The sequence below is a fragment of the Podarcis erhardii genome (genome assembly GCF_964252035.2).
Source record: "Podarcis erhardii genome assembly, chromosome: 2".
Classification (NCBI taxonomy): domain Eukaryota; kingdom Metazoa; phylum Chordata; class Lepidosauria; order Squamata; family Lacertidae; genus Podarcis; species Podarcis erhardii.
The window spans coordinates 11,708,364-11,723,306 of record NC_138498.1 but is presented as its reverse complement, the minus strand read 5'-3'; positions in this window follow the sequence as shown (position 1 = coordinate 11,723,306).

Sequence of the window (14,943 nt, the reverse complement as noted above, 5' to 3'; positions counted from 1 at the left end):
GATCTGCACATTCTGCCTTCGCTCCCTTTGCATTCCAGAATAATCCCTGCCGCCACCTGATAATGAGCAGAAGTGGACAGGCCTCGTTATTGCTTCTGTCAACACTCAGGCCTTATCAGTTCTGTCGTAACAGACTCCCCTCTCCCCAGCAATGGCCTCTTGTGTGCAGGGTTGCTAGCATCAAGTGGGTGTTTAAAGGATCAGAGCTGTGAGTCACTCTGAGACACAAATATTTTGAAGGTGCAGATACCCTGCTGGCCTCTCGAGAGCGGTTCCTCCTGGCTTGTGCCATCTCAAGGTACTGACAGGCCTTCTGATGAGCAAAGGGACATCTGGCTGAAGGAGACTTGCCCAGCACTGGGCAGGTGCTTTGTCTGACAGACTCGATCCCTAGCACCTAATTAAAAGCATCTCGGCAGTAACAGCACGAGGAAAGACCTTTGCTTGCAATCTTGGAGAGCTGCCGCCCATCAGAACAGGCAGAGCTGGGCTAAATGGAACCAAGCATCCGTTTAAGGCAGCAGCTTGTGTCAAAACTTGGGATCACAGTGGCTGAACAGAGCAAACAGGTTATATGTATCCCATGCCTCTGACTCTGTATTCTAGAGTATAAGGATCCCTGTCCCAACATCCTAGACAGGTATTTGTCTGGTCTGCTTTGGAAGATCTCCATAACCTTATTGGGGGGTTTTTAAGGACTCTGTTCAGCGCAGTGTCTCCTAGAGCAGGAATGGGGGATCCTGCGGCCTTCCAGATGTTGTTGGACTACAACTCCCATCACCCCTCTCCATTGACAGTGCTGACTGAGGCTGATGGGAGTTGCAATCCAGCGGGTGGTGCTGTGGGTTAAACCATAGAGCCTAGGGCTTGCCAATCAGAAGGTCGGCGGTTCGAATCCCCGCAACGGGGTGAGCTCCCATTGCTCGGTCCCTGCTCCTGCCAACCTAGCAGTTCGAAAGCACGTCAGAGTGCAAGTAGATAAATAGGTACCGCTCCGGCGGGAAGATAAACGGCATTTCCGTGCGCTGCTCTGGTTCGCCAGAAGCGGCTTAGTCATGCTGGCCACATGACCCGGAAGCTGTACGCGGCTCCCTCGGCCAGTAAAGCGAGATGAGCACCGCAACCCCAGAGTCGGCCACGACTGGACCTAATGGTCAGGGGTACCTTTACCTTTACCTGACATCTTGAAGAGCCCCAAGTTGCTCATCCCTGGGCTAAAGAGAATTGCATTATATGCAGGGCAAGTTTTAAGGGGCAAATGGGGCACTGCTCCACCAGCCTCAGTCTGTCCTCAGCCAGCCCCCACCTGCCTGTCTTCTTCCTTACAGCAGGCCCAGGGAGTGGCACTGCTTGTCATTGTCTTTGATTTCACCTTCTGTTGAGCTCCCCGCTTTCCACACTACCAGCCTCAATGTGCTCCAGCCATCACTGCTTCTACAGCTAAATATAGATATACAAATTCATCTATAAATGTCAATGCACCTTCAAGTGAAATCTTCTAACACCCATTAAGATCTCTCAACTCAGCCTGCAAAGAGCTTTTGCCATTTGGCACGCAGATTTTTCAGTTTGGCATCCACTTGCTGAGCTGTATAGAACAATGGAAATCTCGGACATGGGCTAAGCCCACCTGTGGCTAAAAACTAAACCAAACTGGCAAAGAATAATAATGCTGGCCTGTGGCTAAACTCCCACTTTGTCACTTTTCCTCCAGCCAAGCCTGTAGCCAGTGCCACCTTCTGCCTGGGCTGGCTGCCCTCGCCAAACCCTCGCCAGGAAGGCAAGTGTGTGTTAAACCACCAACATGCCATGCTTGCTGTTGCTCGGCTCCTGTAACCTCCTGTTAAATAAGCCCCAAAGCCCTCTCTCCAGCAATTCCCAGAAACATCAGGAGGAAATGACAGGGTGAAAGTTCAACTACCCAATGGTTATAAATGAACTGTTTCCAAAAATCAATACACCATCCTGAGAGCAGCTGACGCCAGTCCAGCTTTGCGCAGCTGTAGGAAAGGACTGGAACGCTGACTGATGTATGGTCCAGTTCTTGGTCCTGCCTGAAGGATTTGCACTAGCTGCCACCCCCGTCATCTGCAAAATGGGGGACGACATAATACTGACCTACCTAGCAGGGCTGTGCTAAGGACAGGTGAGCTAATGAATGAAAAATGCTTTGGGCATTCTAGTGACCTATGAAATCCACATGTTTATATCACCGTGTTTGTAAAAGGATGGCTGAAACAAGTTTGTCTATTAAACCAAGCAGAACCCCAGTTTTGCAGAGAGAAGGATGGGTGATGGAAGGAACTGGGCAGGGAGGCCCATCTTCCCCTGGCTATGCATTGTTAAAGGTAAAGGTGGTACAATATCTGGGTTACAAGTCTGGCATATGGGGTGTAGCTGTTAGAGGAGGTAAAAATAACACAAGGGAGAGTCAATTTTCTCACAGAGCCACAAAGCTCACTCAGTGTGCTTGGACCAGTCATTCTCATCTCTCAGTCCAACCTACCTTCCAGGGTTGTTGTGAGGACAGAATGAAGGGACATATATATGCTACCTTGAGCTCCTTGGAGGAAAAGTGGAATAAAGAGGTGATGACAAAATAATGACAAAATAGACTTTAGTAGAAATACATGGTGTGTGAATAGAGTGGAGCCTTCAAGGTTGTGTTCCTCCTTGTGCTTTTTTGCAATGATCTGCCGGTGGTATATCAGAAGTGGGGAACCTGCCCCCCCCCCATGTCAACTTACAGATTTGAAAATAAGGGACCAGCAGCCTTGAAAATAAGGGATCAGCAGCCAAAATAAGGGACTTTGCTTAGCTTATGCACGTCGGGGCTGCCGTTGTCCTGGCACGAGGAGTTCCATCGGCCCTTCCCCACCCGAGAGAGAAGGAGGGAGGAAGAGAGACTCTCGCCCACGAGCCTGGCATGAGGCGATTGCGGCGCCGTGGCGGCCACTGAAGCGCCACCCTTCTGCGTCCTTCCCTATCCCCTCCTCTTCCTCCTTCCTCAGGCCGCCTCCTCAGCCGCCTCCAGCTTCCCCTGGCAGTGCGGCAGAAGTCTCACAAGAGAGGGGCTGCCTGCCCACCTGCCGCCACCCGTCTCCTCACGGTGCACCCCTGAGGGGGAAAGGGGAGAGGCGGAGACGCGGCAGCTCGTGCGCACTCTCTCGCAGCAGAGGACCTCGAGTCGCTGCTTCCCTCCCGAGCCAGGTGAGCATGAAACCCGGGGAATTTAAGGGACATCGTCAATCCGGGACAGCAGCGGGACACGGCGCTGGGATAAGGGAGTTTCCCGCCAAATAAGGGACAGTTGACAGCTATGCCCCCCTCCGAATGTTGTTGGACTGCAACTCCCAACATCCTTGACTATCAGCCATGCTGGCTGAGGTTGATAGGATTTGGAGTCCAATAACATCTGGAGGGTCCCTGGTTCCCCACCGCATTTGGATATGAATGCAACTGTTCTGTATGCTGTGAAGTTCTCAAGATAAGAACATTCAAATAACCCCAGTGGATTGGATCGGTGGCCCACCTAGTCTAGCATCCTCTTCTCACGGTGGTCAACTAGATGCCCATGGGAAGCCCACAAACAGGAGCTTACGCACAGGCCTCTCCCCTCCTGCAGTTTCCAGCAACTGATCTGCAGAAGCACACTGCCTCCAGCCCCTGCAGTAAGATAACAGAATAAGAGAACAAACGCTCGCCATTATCAGTCATGACATGCAAGAATTGGAGACAGCCCTTCTCGTTCCTGTTAAAATTCAGAGCTTTGCCCTTGAGATCTATTTTTAGTACAAGTATTCCATTCTAGAATGTGTGGAAAAAAATTAAAGTGCCCCTCTGAGCATAAGCAAAGTGTATTTGCCTAAATAGCAAAGGATGTAATGGGTCACTGCTTGAGTACCCTGAAAGCACCTCATTTTCTCACAACTTTCTTTTTTCAGCATGACTTGGCTGCTGGCAGTGCCACTTAAGAGTTGAGAAGTTCGTATACCGCTTCAGAAATTGCATGTACAAAGGTGTCCTGCTGCAACAAAATGTTGCAGCATGGCATCTTCGAGTCAGTAAGCCATGCCCTCTCCAACTTACTTCATTCCATCCCGACGAGTCATCATTCTGTAGCAACTAAGCAATGCTCAGTTGGACCACGTTGGGGTTTTATCCCACCCTTATGATTTAGCTTTGTCTTCCTCCAAAATATATATACTTGTTCTACTGCAGATCTCAGGATTTCTCCATGTCTGCCAACATCTCCCTTTTGTGGGTCGAGCTGTTTCGGCTGTATAAACAATGGCACTCACACCTGAACATTTGAAATAAGGGGCTTCCTCCAAGGGGCTTGCGGTGGCACAGATATTGTTCTTGCATGGACTGCTATTCCAGGGCTGGCTAGCGATTCCCAGATCTAAGCTTCAGAGGCACAACTTCATCAAGGCAACTGCTGACAGGGTGCCCAGCTGCAAAAGAAGAGCAGACTCCCATGGCTTTATTTTTATTTATTAAATTCAAGAGATCCGCAGGACAGATAACTTTGGCAAGAGGTGTGTGCAGCTATGCACAGGTAGAAAAGGGTCCCACCTACCTAATTCCCCTTCCTGTGGGAGGGTTGGCATCTAGTGCCACTAACTTTCCTTTGCTCTGCAAGCCCTGAAAAATTGTGTTGCTCCCAGCACAGCTGAGAAACAGGAAGGGTTAAGGTTTTCTTCTAGCTGCTGCTTGGAAGTCGCTTCCCCCACCTTCCCTGGCTGCTAAGAGCTGCCTTGTGCAGAGGGCGCCATCTATTGGCCTGAGGAACACCCGGCATCTGCTAGGCCTGATGCAACTCAGCGGCATATTCCAGAGGACTGACTCTTCCTGGCAAGTGTTGCCAGCCGGCATTTATGCACGTTACGTGGGTGTATGTATGCGTACACACATGTATATGATATGCATGAAACAGCAACACTGGAACTGTGCTGGTTGGGGGAGTGATAATTTTGCCCCTCCCTCTGTTTTCTGCAAAGAGATTTTAATATGCATGGACAATATCTCTCCCTTAATATTCTGGAAATTATTTGTTGTGTGATAACTTATTGATATGATAGTCGTAGTAAATTTCTTCATTGTGTTTTAACTGCTACATTTTGTAATTCGTGGATACTATTCTTAAGATAGGGACGCGGGTGGCGCTGTGGGTTAAACCACAGAGCCTAGGACTTGCCGATCAGAAGGTCGGCGGTTCAAATCCCCGCGACGGGGTGAGCTCCCGTTGCTCGGTCCCTGCTCCTGCCAACCTAGCAGTTTGAAAGCACGTCAGAGTGCAAGTAGATAAATAGGTACCACTCCGGTGGGAAGGTAAACGGCGTTTTCGTGCGCTGCTCTGGTACGCCAGAAGCGGCTTAGTCATGCTGGCCACATGACCCGGAAGCTGTATGCCGGCTCCCTCAGCCAATAAAGCGAGATGAGCGCCGCAACCCCAGAGTCGGTCATGACTGGACCTAATGGTCAGGGGTCCCTTTACCTTTACCTTTTATTCTTAAGATGCCGCATCACCTTGAAACTGGGTTCATAAAATCATGGAGTTGGAAGGGACCCCAAGGATCATCCAGTCCTACCCCCTGCAATGCAGGAATATGTAACTATTCCTTATGGGGATCGAACCTGCAAACTTGGTGTCATCAGCACTACACTCTAACCAACTGAGCCATCCAGTGGAATACGACTGAAGCTACCGTATATATAACATTCCATATAAGGTGATTAACAACTCATAATGAATGAATGAAGTGAGGGATGTAAAGATGCCAGGTGTTTAGGCTTGCCCGATATAGTTGAGGGATGACCCAGTGGTATTTGGGGAATAGTTATTAGTCTTGTGTATATAGCACTTCACAAGAGTATTACAAGCAAAAAGACAGAGCACACTGTCAATCTAAATGTTGACAGTGTGCAAAGCTAACAAGAGGGGGCATAGAGAAGGATGGAATTGAACAATCAAGCTAGCTTTATGAGTGGTGAATGTGCACAGATGCAGCAATAAGCGCATGGGCTTCATTTAAGTTCAGGCTTCTCTGAAAAGGTGAGTTTTACAGGAAGCATAGGTGTCAACCTTCCCTTTTTGTGAAGGAAATTCCCTTATTCCAGCGCCGTTTCCCGCTGCTATCCTGGATTGTTAGATATCCCGTAGACTGTCCCCGGGACAGGTGAGGCTGCTGATCCCTTATTTTTAAATCTGAAAGTTGACAGCTATGACAGGAACCATGGGAAAGAAGTGGGGGTTGGCTTCACAAAGGGGGTGGCGTTTCAGGCAAAAGAGGCAGCAAGTGAGAATGGGCAGCTGCATTTGACAGCACAGGAAACTTCCCAAGAACATCAGAACACAGCTAGAACCTACAACAAAATGTTGTAGTATATCCTTACTTTCTATCAGAAGTGTTTCTGTTCAAGATCCCAGCCTGCGATCCATGCCCAACTCTAGGCTACTCCATTCCAAATGACACTGAACATTTCATACTTGTGCGAATGCTCAATCTTCATTGGGACTTTTTCTTTAAATTCTCTCTGCCTTTAGCGTTTAATCTCAGAGCCTCCATCTATTATCTTTGAGAATTATTGGAGAACAGGCAAGTTTTCCTGTGGGCAAATGTCCCCATCTTCAAAAAAGGGGGAAAGGAAGACACAGATAGCTACTGACCCGTGAGCTTGGCATTGATACCAGGAAAGGTCCTAGACCAGATAATTAAACACTCAGTCTGTGAGCACTTAGAAAAGGATGCTGTGATTATCAAGACCCAGCGTGGGTTTCTCAAAAGCAAGTTATGCCAGACGAATCTCATTTCTTTTTTTGGTGGGTTAGGGAAATGCTGTGGACGCAACGCATCTTGATTTCAGGAAGGTGTTTGACAAAGTCCCCCATTATTCTTGTGGATAAGTTGGTAAAATGTGTGCTGGAGGAGGTTACTGTAAGGTGGATTTGTGGCTAGTTGACTGACAGAACTCAAAGAGCGCTCACTAATGGTTCCTTGTCATCCTGGAAAAAAGTGACAAGTGGAGTGTTGCAGGGTTATGTCCTGAGCCTGTTGCTGTTCAACATCTTTATAAATGAGTTTGATGAAGGAATTGAGGGGATGTTAATCAAACTTTTTAAAATAATAATAATATTTATTGAAATTTTCCAATCAAACCAAATTATATATTCCAAATTATACAACTTATCCAATAATTATTATTATTATTTAGCTGACGAGATCAGAGGTCCCCACCTGGGACCTAATCATCTCATAGTTCTACTGCATTTCAAAATATTACAATAATTCCCTTAAGACATTCTGATGTTAATCCTTCGTTATTTTCAACAGCCTCTGCGTTCATTCAGCAAGTGAGTTTAAGTCCAAATAAAACGTTTCTGTGTGGATTTTATGTCTTTTCTTTATAGTCCAAATCTGTGGATGTTAATCAAACTTGCAGGTGACACCAAACTGGGAGGGGTAGCTAATGCCACAGAAGACAGAACTGGGATTCAAGATGACCTTAACAGGTTCGAGAACTGCCCAGACTAACAAAATGAATTTCAAAAGTGACAAATGTAAGGTTCTGCACTTAGGCAGGAAAAAGCAGCAGCCCAAATATAAGATGGAGGCTTGCTAGTAGTGCGTGTGAAAAGGCTCTAGGGGTCTTGGTGGACCACAAGCTTAAAATGAGTCAACAGTGTGACGCAGCAACAACAAAAAACAAATGCTATTCTAGGATGCATCAACAGAAGTATAGTGTCCAGAAAAAAGAGAAGCAATAGTACTACTCTATTCTGCCTTGGTCAGACCTGCAATATCATGTCCAGTTCTGGGCACCTCAATTTAAGGAGGATATTGAAAAGCTGGTACATGTGCAGAGGACATTTACCTTCCCGCTGGAGTGGTACCTATTTATCTACTTGCACTTTGACATGCTTCCGAACTGCTAGGTTGGCAGGAGCAGGGACTGAGCAATGGGAGCTCACCCTGTCGTGGGATTCGAACCGCCGACCTTCTGATCAGCAAGTCCTAGGCTCTGTGGTTTAACCCACAGCACCACCTGCGTCCCTTCCTTTCAACTCTACAATTCCACAATTCTAAGTGAGTTGACAAATGCCAACCAGACATCTATTTTTGACCCCTAAGCCTGGTGCTATAAATGTTGCAGGGTGGAATCATGGTATTGCCTGATTGTTTTTCAGTAAAGCCGGATTTTCTTCTTTCTTCTTCTTCTTCTGAGTAAAAGCCTACAGCATTTTAATTTAGTGCATGCATGCTTGAACATTAGCCCTGGGGGTGGATTGCCTTGGAGTGGTCTTCTCCTTTAAAAAAAAGCATATATATGGGTTTTCCTGTGGCCCACAGATGTGCTTTCAATTTACAAAGTCAGGGTGCATGCTTGTGATCTTTCAAAAGCAAAAGCAGAATGGGCGATAAGTGACCCTGAGCATGCACACTCGCTTAGGAGCAGAAGAAGTGGTTTTTCCGGACGCATTAATTCAGCCTTCACTGCAAGAATCCCAGCGGCCTTCTTCTCTGGGGGGCGGGGGGGTCCCCTTTGTGGTTTTACCCTCCCTTTGCAAGTGGGTGTTGCTGAAGCTCTCACCACATTGGTGCCAAGTAAATACTGGTGTGCGCCTTGTGTCCAGGCTTTTGCAGTGCCTTAGCGTACAGGCGGTGACCATTTTGCACGGGTTTTTCCGTTCCTGCCTCTTCCCAACCCAAAATTTTTTGCCGTATAGAGCATTTCTATTCAGGGTTTCAGACAGACAGACACGCCCTTTTGCAGGACATTCCATTCCCTTCAGTTTTCCGTCCTGCAACCGTCATTCAGGAATGCCAGCTGGCCAGGAAAGTTGGGACACAAGAAAGGAACGTCCTGACTTGCTCCTGTACCTTTAATAAAGGTTTGATTTGCAGAAAGCAATAGGTGAAACTTTCCATAGCTTGGGAGATAAAGCAGGGCCCACCTGCTAATCGCTGCAGATCAGCGACTTTTAAAGGGACAGGACAGGTAAAGGGGCTGGTTCAAAAGACAGCAGGGTAGCTGTGAGAAATGCCTTAAATCATGAAAGGCAGCGCTGAGTCCAAATCTGCAGAGGAAGGTTTCTGTTTCAGTCCTGTGCGCTGTAATTTACTGTCCTGCCCTTGTGTCCCTCTCATGAGCCTCTTCTAAGGGCAGATAATTCTACGTCTCTGCATTTGATGTCATTTGGAAGATGGTTTTGGCAGGGGGAGGAAGTCTACTTGACCTTTATCCTTGACCTGGCTTGAGGTGTACATATCTTTTCAGGACCCATCCACTGTTATGATTCCAACTTCTTTTAAACTGTTTTTAATTGTGCGCTTAAATGTTGTGACCCACCTGGGACCTTGCAGGAGGAGGTCAAGTAATAAATAAACAAGGGACTGTGTGACGCTTAACCACAATGGCATCCCTCTTGCCTTCTTTGTGCCTTTTTCAAGCTATGCTATAGATTTTGTCCTTGTTAGACTGGCTGTAAATAACTTGCCATCTCCCTGAAGAGATCCAGAGGGAAGGATTAGATCTTAGGAGACTGTGTTATACCAAGTCAAGGCCTTTGGTCCAGCTCAGTATTTTGCACATCACTAGTCTTCAACTGGTCCCAGGGCCAGGGGCATAGCGTGGGGGGGCGAGGGGCCATAGCCCCAGGTGCACAATTTTGAGGGGCCATGAACCAGGTGCCCAAACACAGGCACCGGCTTCTGCAGGGATCCCTGTCCCGGACAGGCACATCCTGGCGGGCACTGTCCTCGGCTCCCCATCCTTCCCTGTCTGGTGCTGGGGGTCTCTGGACCCCGGAGACCAGCCTGTCCTCGCTTCTGCAACCCTGGCCCCCTTGCTGAATGGCTGCCAGGCCAGCACTCACTTGCTCCTTGCTTGGCGCAGTCCCCAGTCGGTGAGCGGACATGGAGGGAGGGAGACAGGCAAGGGGAGATCCCAAAGTGGCCCAGCCCAGCCCAGCACTTGTCTCCGCAGGCTTCAGGGGGATTCGCCTGCCAAGGGTTGCATCATCCGGCCGGGCTCCCCCTGTGCGGTCCGGCAGCGCGGCCCCTTTTTTTCTCTGGTGAGGGTTCGATCCAGCACCTTCGCCGGTGAGGGCTGGGCTGGCACAATGGGCTCCATTTATACTCCATTTACGCATGCCCTGGGTGCCAGCAAGCCAGGCTACGCCACTGTTAGGACCCACAGCTGGATATTGGCCTCATCAAAGGTGGGTCGCAAAAGCACAACTAAAGGTAAAGGGACCCTTGAAAATTAGGTCCAGTCATGGCCGACTCTGGGGTTGCGGCGCTCATCTCGCTTTATTGGCCGAGGGAGCCGGCGTACAGCTTCCGGGTCATGTGGCCAGCATGACTAAGCCGCTTCTGGCGAACCAGAGCAGCGCACGGAAACGCCGTTTACCTTCCTGCTGGTATTAATCTACTTGCACTTTGATGTGGTTTCGAACTGCTAGGTTGGCAGGAGCAGGGACCAAGCAACGGGAGCTCACCCCATCACAGGGATTCAAACAGCCAACCTTCTTTTTTTTTTTTTTAATAATTTTTATTAGTTTTACAACATAAACAAAAAACAAACAAACATAACACGACTTCCCCAAACCTCCCCTTCACTGCATCCTTATTTTAAAATTTTTTAGCAATTCTTCATCCCTTTTTATATTTAATTCTCTTTAAAAAAAATTTTATAGATTTCAATTTTTATAGCTGTAATTCTTTGTATCCAATCCCTTGACATCTTAACATTCCGTAATTTTACAACAATTTTTAAGATAAATTTTAAATTTTTTCCAGTCCTCTTCCACTGTCTCTCTCCTCTGGTCACGGATTCTGCCGGTCATCTCTGCCAGTCCCATAAATTCAGTCACCTTGGTCTGCCATTCTTCCAGAGTAGGTAGTTCTTTAGTCTTCCAATACTTCGCCAAAAGAATTCTTGCTGCTGTTGTTGCGTACATAAAAAACGTTCTATCTTTCTTTGGAACCGTTTGGCCTACCATGCCCAAGAGAAAGGCCTCTGGTTTCTTTACAAATGTCCACTTAAGGATTTTCTTAATTTCATTATATATCATTTCCCAGTAGGCCTTAATCTTCGGGCAGGTCCACCAAAGGTGATAAAAAGTTCCTTCACATTCATTACACTTCCAACAATTATTGTTGGGCAAATGGTATATTTTTGCAAGCTTAACTGGGGTCATGTACCACCTATAGATCATTTTCATTATATTCTCTTTCAAGGCACTACATGCCGTAAATTTAATGCCTGTGGTCCATAACTGCTCCCAGTCAGCAAACATAATATCATGACCAATATCTTGTGCCCATTTAATCATGGCTGATTTAACCGTTTCATCCTGTGTGTTCCATTTTAGCAGCAGATTGTACATTCTAGACAAATTCTTGGTATTGGGTTCTAGCAATTCTGTTTCTAACTTTGACCTCTCCTTCTGAAAACCTAATTTTCTGTCCTGCTTAAAGGTTTCATTGATCTGGTAATAATGTAACCAGTCTCGGACTTTAGGTTTCAATTTCTCAAAACTCTGTAACTTTATCTTTTCACCATCATATTCTATAATTTCACAATATTTTGGCCAATCTGTGTCCATGTTCAATCTTTTTACCGCCTTGGCTTCCATTGGTGACAACCACCTGGGTGTTTTACTTTCAAGCAAATCCTTATATCGATTCCATACATTGTACAATGCTTTCCTAACAATGTGGTTTTTAAAATTTCTATGTACCTTTACCTTGTCATACCATAAATATGCATGCCAACCAAAGTTATTATCATAACCTTCCAAATCCAGAATGTCTGTATTCTCAAGAAGTAGCCATGATTTCAGCCAGCAAAAAGCTGCTGCTTCATAGTAAAGTTTTAAGTCCGGCAGGGCAAAGCCCCCTCTATCCTTTGCATCAGTCAAAATCTTAAATTTGATTCTGGGTTTTTTGCCCTGCCAGATAAATTTAGATATGTCTTTCTGCCACTTCTTGAAGCAATCCATCTTATCTAGAATTTGCAATGTTTGGAACAAAAACAACAATCTCGGCAATACATTCATCTTAATAACAGCAATTCGGCCTAACAAGGAAAGTCTCAATCTTGACCATATATCAAAGTCTTTCTTCACTTCAGCCCAACATTTCTCATAATTATCTTTAAATAGGTTCACATTCTTAGATGTTAAGTTCACCCCCAGATATTTTACCTTCTTAGCAATTTCCAAACCAGTTTCTCTTTGAAAACTGTCTTTTTCCCCCATCGTAAGATTTTTTTCCAGCACCTTTGTCTTATGTTTATTTAATTTAAAACCTGCTACTTGGCCAAATATTTCAATAAGTTCCAAAACTCTTTTTGTACTGGCTTCTGGCTGTTGTAATGTCAAAACTAAATCATCTGCAAATGCTCTTAACTTATAATGTTTAGTTCCGACCTGTATACCTTTAACCAGCTGGTCCCTTCTAATCATGTTCAGGAAAACCTCCAGTACCGATATAAACAATAGAGGGGAAATTGGGCATCCCTGTCGTGTCCCTTTCTCTATTGGGATTTCATCCATAACCATACCATTTACAATTAGTTTAGCCTTTTGCTCAGAGTAAATTGCACTTATACCATTTTCAAAGTTCTTGCCTACCCCCATCCCTTGGAGATTCCTCTTCATGAAACTCCAACAAATATTGTCAAAGGCTTTCTCTGCGTCCACAAAAATCAAGACAGCTTTTCTATTTATGTCAGTTTCCAAGAGTTCTAAAATATCTATAATGTTCCTCACGTTATCTGACAATTGCCTGCCTGGTAGAAAGCCTGTTTGGTCCATGTGAATCTCCTCTAACAAAACTTTTTTAAATCTTTTTGCTAAAATGTCTGCAAAAATTTTATAATCCACATTCAAAAGTGATATAGGGCGGTAATTCTTAACTTGATGTTTCTCAGTTTCTGTCTTTGGTATAAGTGAGATAAATGCTTCCTTCCACGATTCGGGAGCCTTTTTCCCCTCGAGGATTTGGTTACAGACTTCTTTCAATGGTTGTATTAACCAGTCCTTCAGTACTTTATAGTATCTCGCGGTTAATCCATCTGGTCCTGGTGATTTTCCCAGTTGCATGTCCTGGATGGCACTCTCTATTTCTTGATCTGTAATTTTCTCATTTAAACTCCTTCTATTATTTTCAGAAATTCTTTTTAAGCCATATTTTCCAATAAATTGTTCTATCTCTTGTTCATTCTTTGGCCCTTGCTTATACAATTTCTTGAAGAAACTTTGAAAGCAATTACTTATCTCATTTGGTTTGTTTATAAACTTCCCATCTACTTCGAGTGATGTCACCATATTCAGCTTTTGTCTCTTTTTCAATTGCCAAGACAGTAGTTTCCCACATTTATCTGCCGACTCAAAAGTCTTTTGCCTCATTTGTTTAATTTTCCATTCTATTTCCTGATTCATCAGTTCCATATATTGTGTTTGATAGAATTTTATTTCTCTTAAAATCTCATGAGATTTGGGCTTGGATCTCAGTTTCTTCTCCCCTTCTTTTATTAGGTTCCAGATTTTCTCTTTCCTCTCATTCTGTTTTTTCCTCTTTATTGAGTTCTGTTGTATTAGGAAGCCACGCATCACGGCTTTGCTTGCGTCCCAAATTACTCTTTTTTCGGTATCTGATCTCAAATTAATCTCAAAGTAGTCTTTAAGTGTTTTTTGGGCCTTTTTGCAAATTTCCTCATCTCCAAAAAGAGTGTCATTCATTCTCCACCTAAAGGTTCCAGCTGTTGTCAGTTTCATTTCAAACAGCCAACCTTCTGATCGACAAGTCCTAGGCTCTGTGGTTTAACCCACAGCGCCACCCGCGTCCCTAAAAGCACAACTAGAAGCATGTAAATTATGACTAGGACCTTCTGCATGAGAACAGAAGCCCTACCTCCACACAGAAGGGCGGATTTCAACAGAATATTAGGAGAAACTTCCTATGCTACAGGTTTCCCACCCCTACTGTATAGTTTTGCAAGAGATATTCATGACAGGGTTTTAAAAACCCAGAGATGATCAAAGGGCAGCCTTACCTTTCTTACTCCTTTCAACTTCTCTCTCTGATTGCACTGCCTCAAGAGAATGGAACAACTCCCTTATGAGGAAAGGTTACAATATTCAGGTGTTTTTTTTAAGTTCAGAGCAAAGGCAGGTAAGAGGGGGAGCATGACAGCAGTGTATAAAATCATGCATGTCATGGAGAAAGCAGATAGAGAAATGGTTTTCTCTGTATATGATTGGTTGCACTATTTTCAAGTTAATGAAATGTTTAAAAAGGACATAAAAGAGAGTGGATATGCAGAAAAAGACTCAAAATTTCAAACAGAAATAATAAATAGTGACTCGAAAATTTTGTCAAAAACGTATAAGATGCTGTTGGAATGGTATACGAAGGATGAGGAAGTTAAATCGGTAATGATACACTGGGCCAGAGATTTTGGATATAATATCCAATTTGATGACTGGGTAAAAGTATGGAAGGAAAATCTAAAATTTACAGCATGTACTGCGTTAAAGGAAAATGTTATGAAAATGGTATATAGATGGTATATCACACCGGTAAAATTAGCAAAAATGTTTAAGACATGTAACAAGTGTTGGAAATGTAAAGAAAAAGAAGGGACATTTTACCATATGTGGTGGGAATGTAAGAAAGTGAAAAGTTTCTGGGAGATGATATATAATGAATTGAAAAAAGATGTTAAAATATACATTTGTAAAGAAACCAGAGGCTTTTCTTTTAGGAATAGTAAGTAATGAAATAAACAGAAAGGACTGCAAACTTTTCCAATACGCAGTAACAGCAGCAAGAATATTATTGGCCCAAAAATGGAAACAGGAGGAGTTGCCGACACTTGAAGAATGGAGAATGAAACTGATAGACTATGCAGAATTGGACAAATTAACTG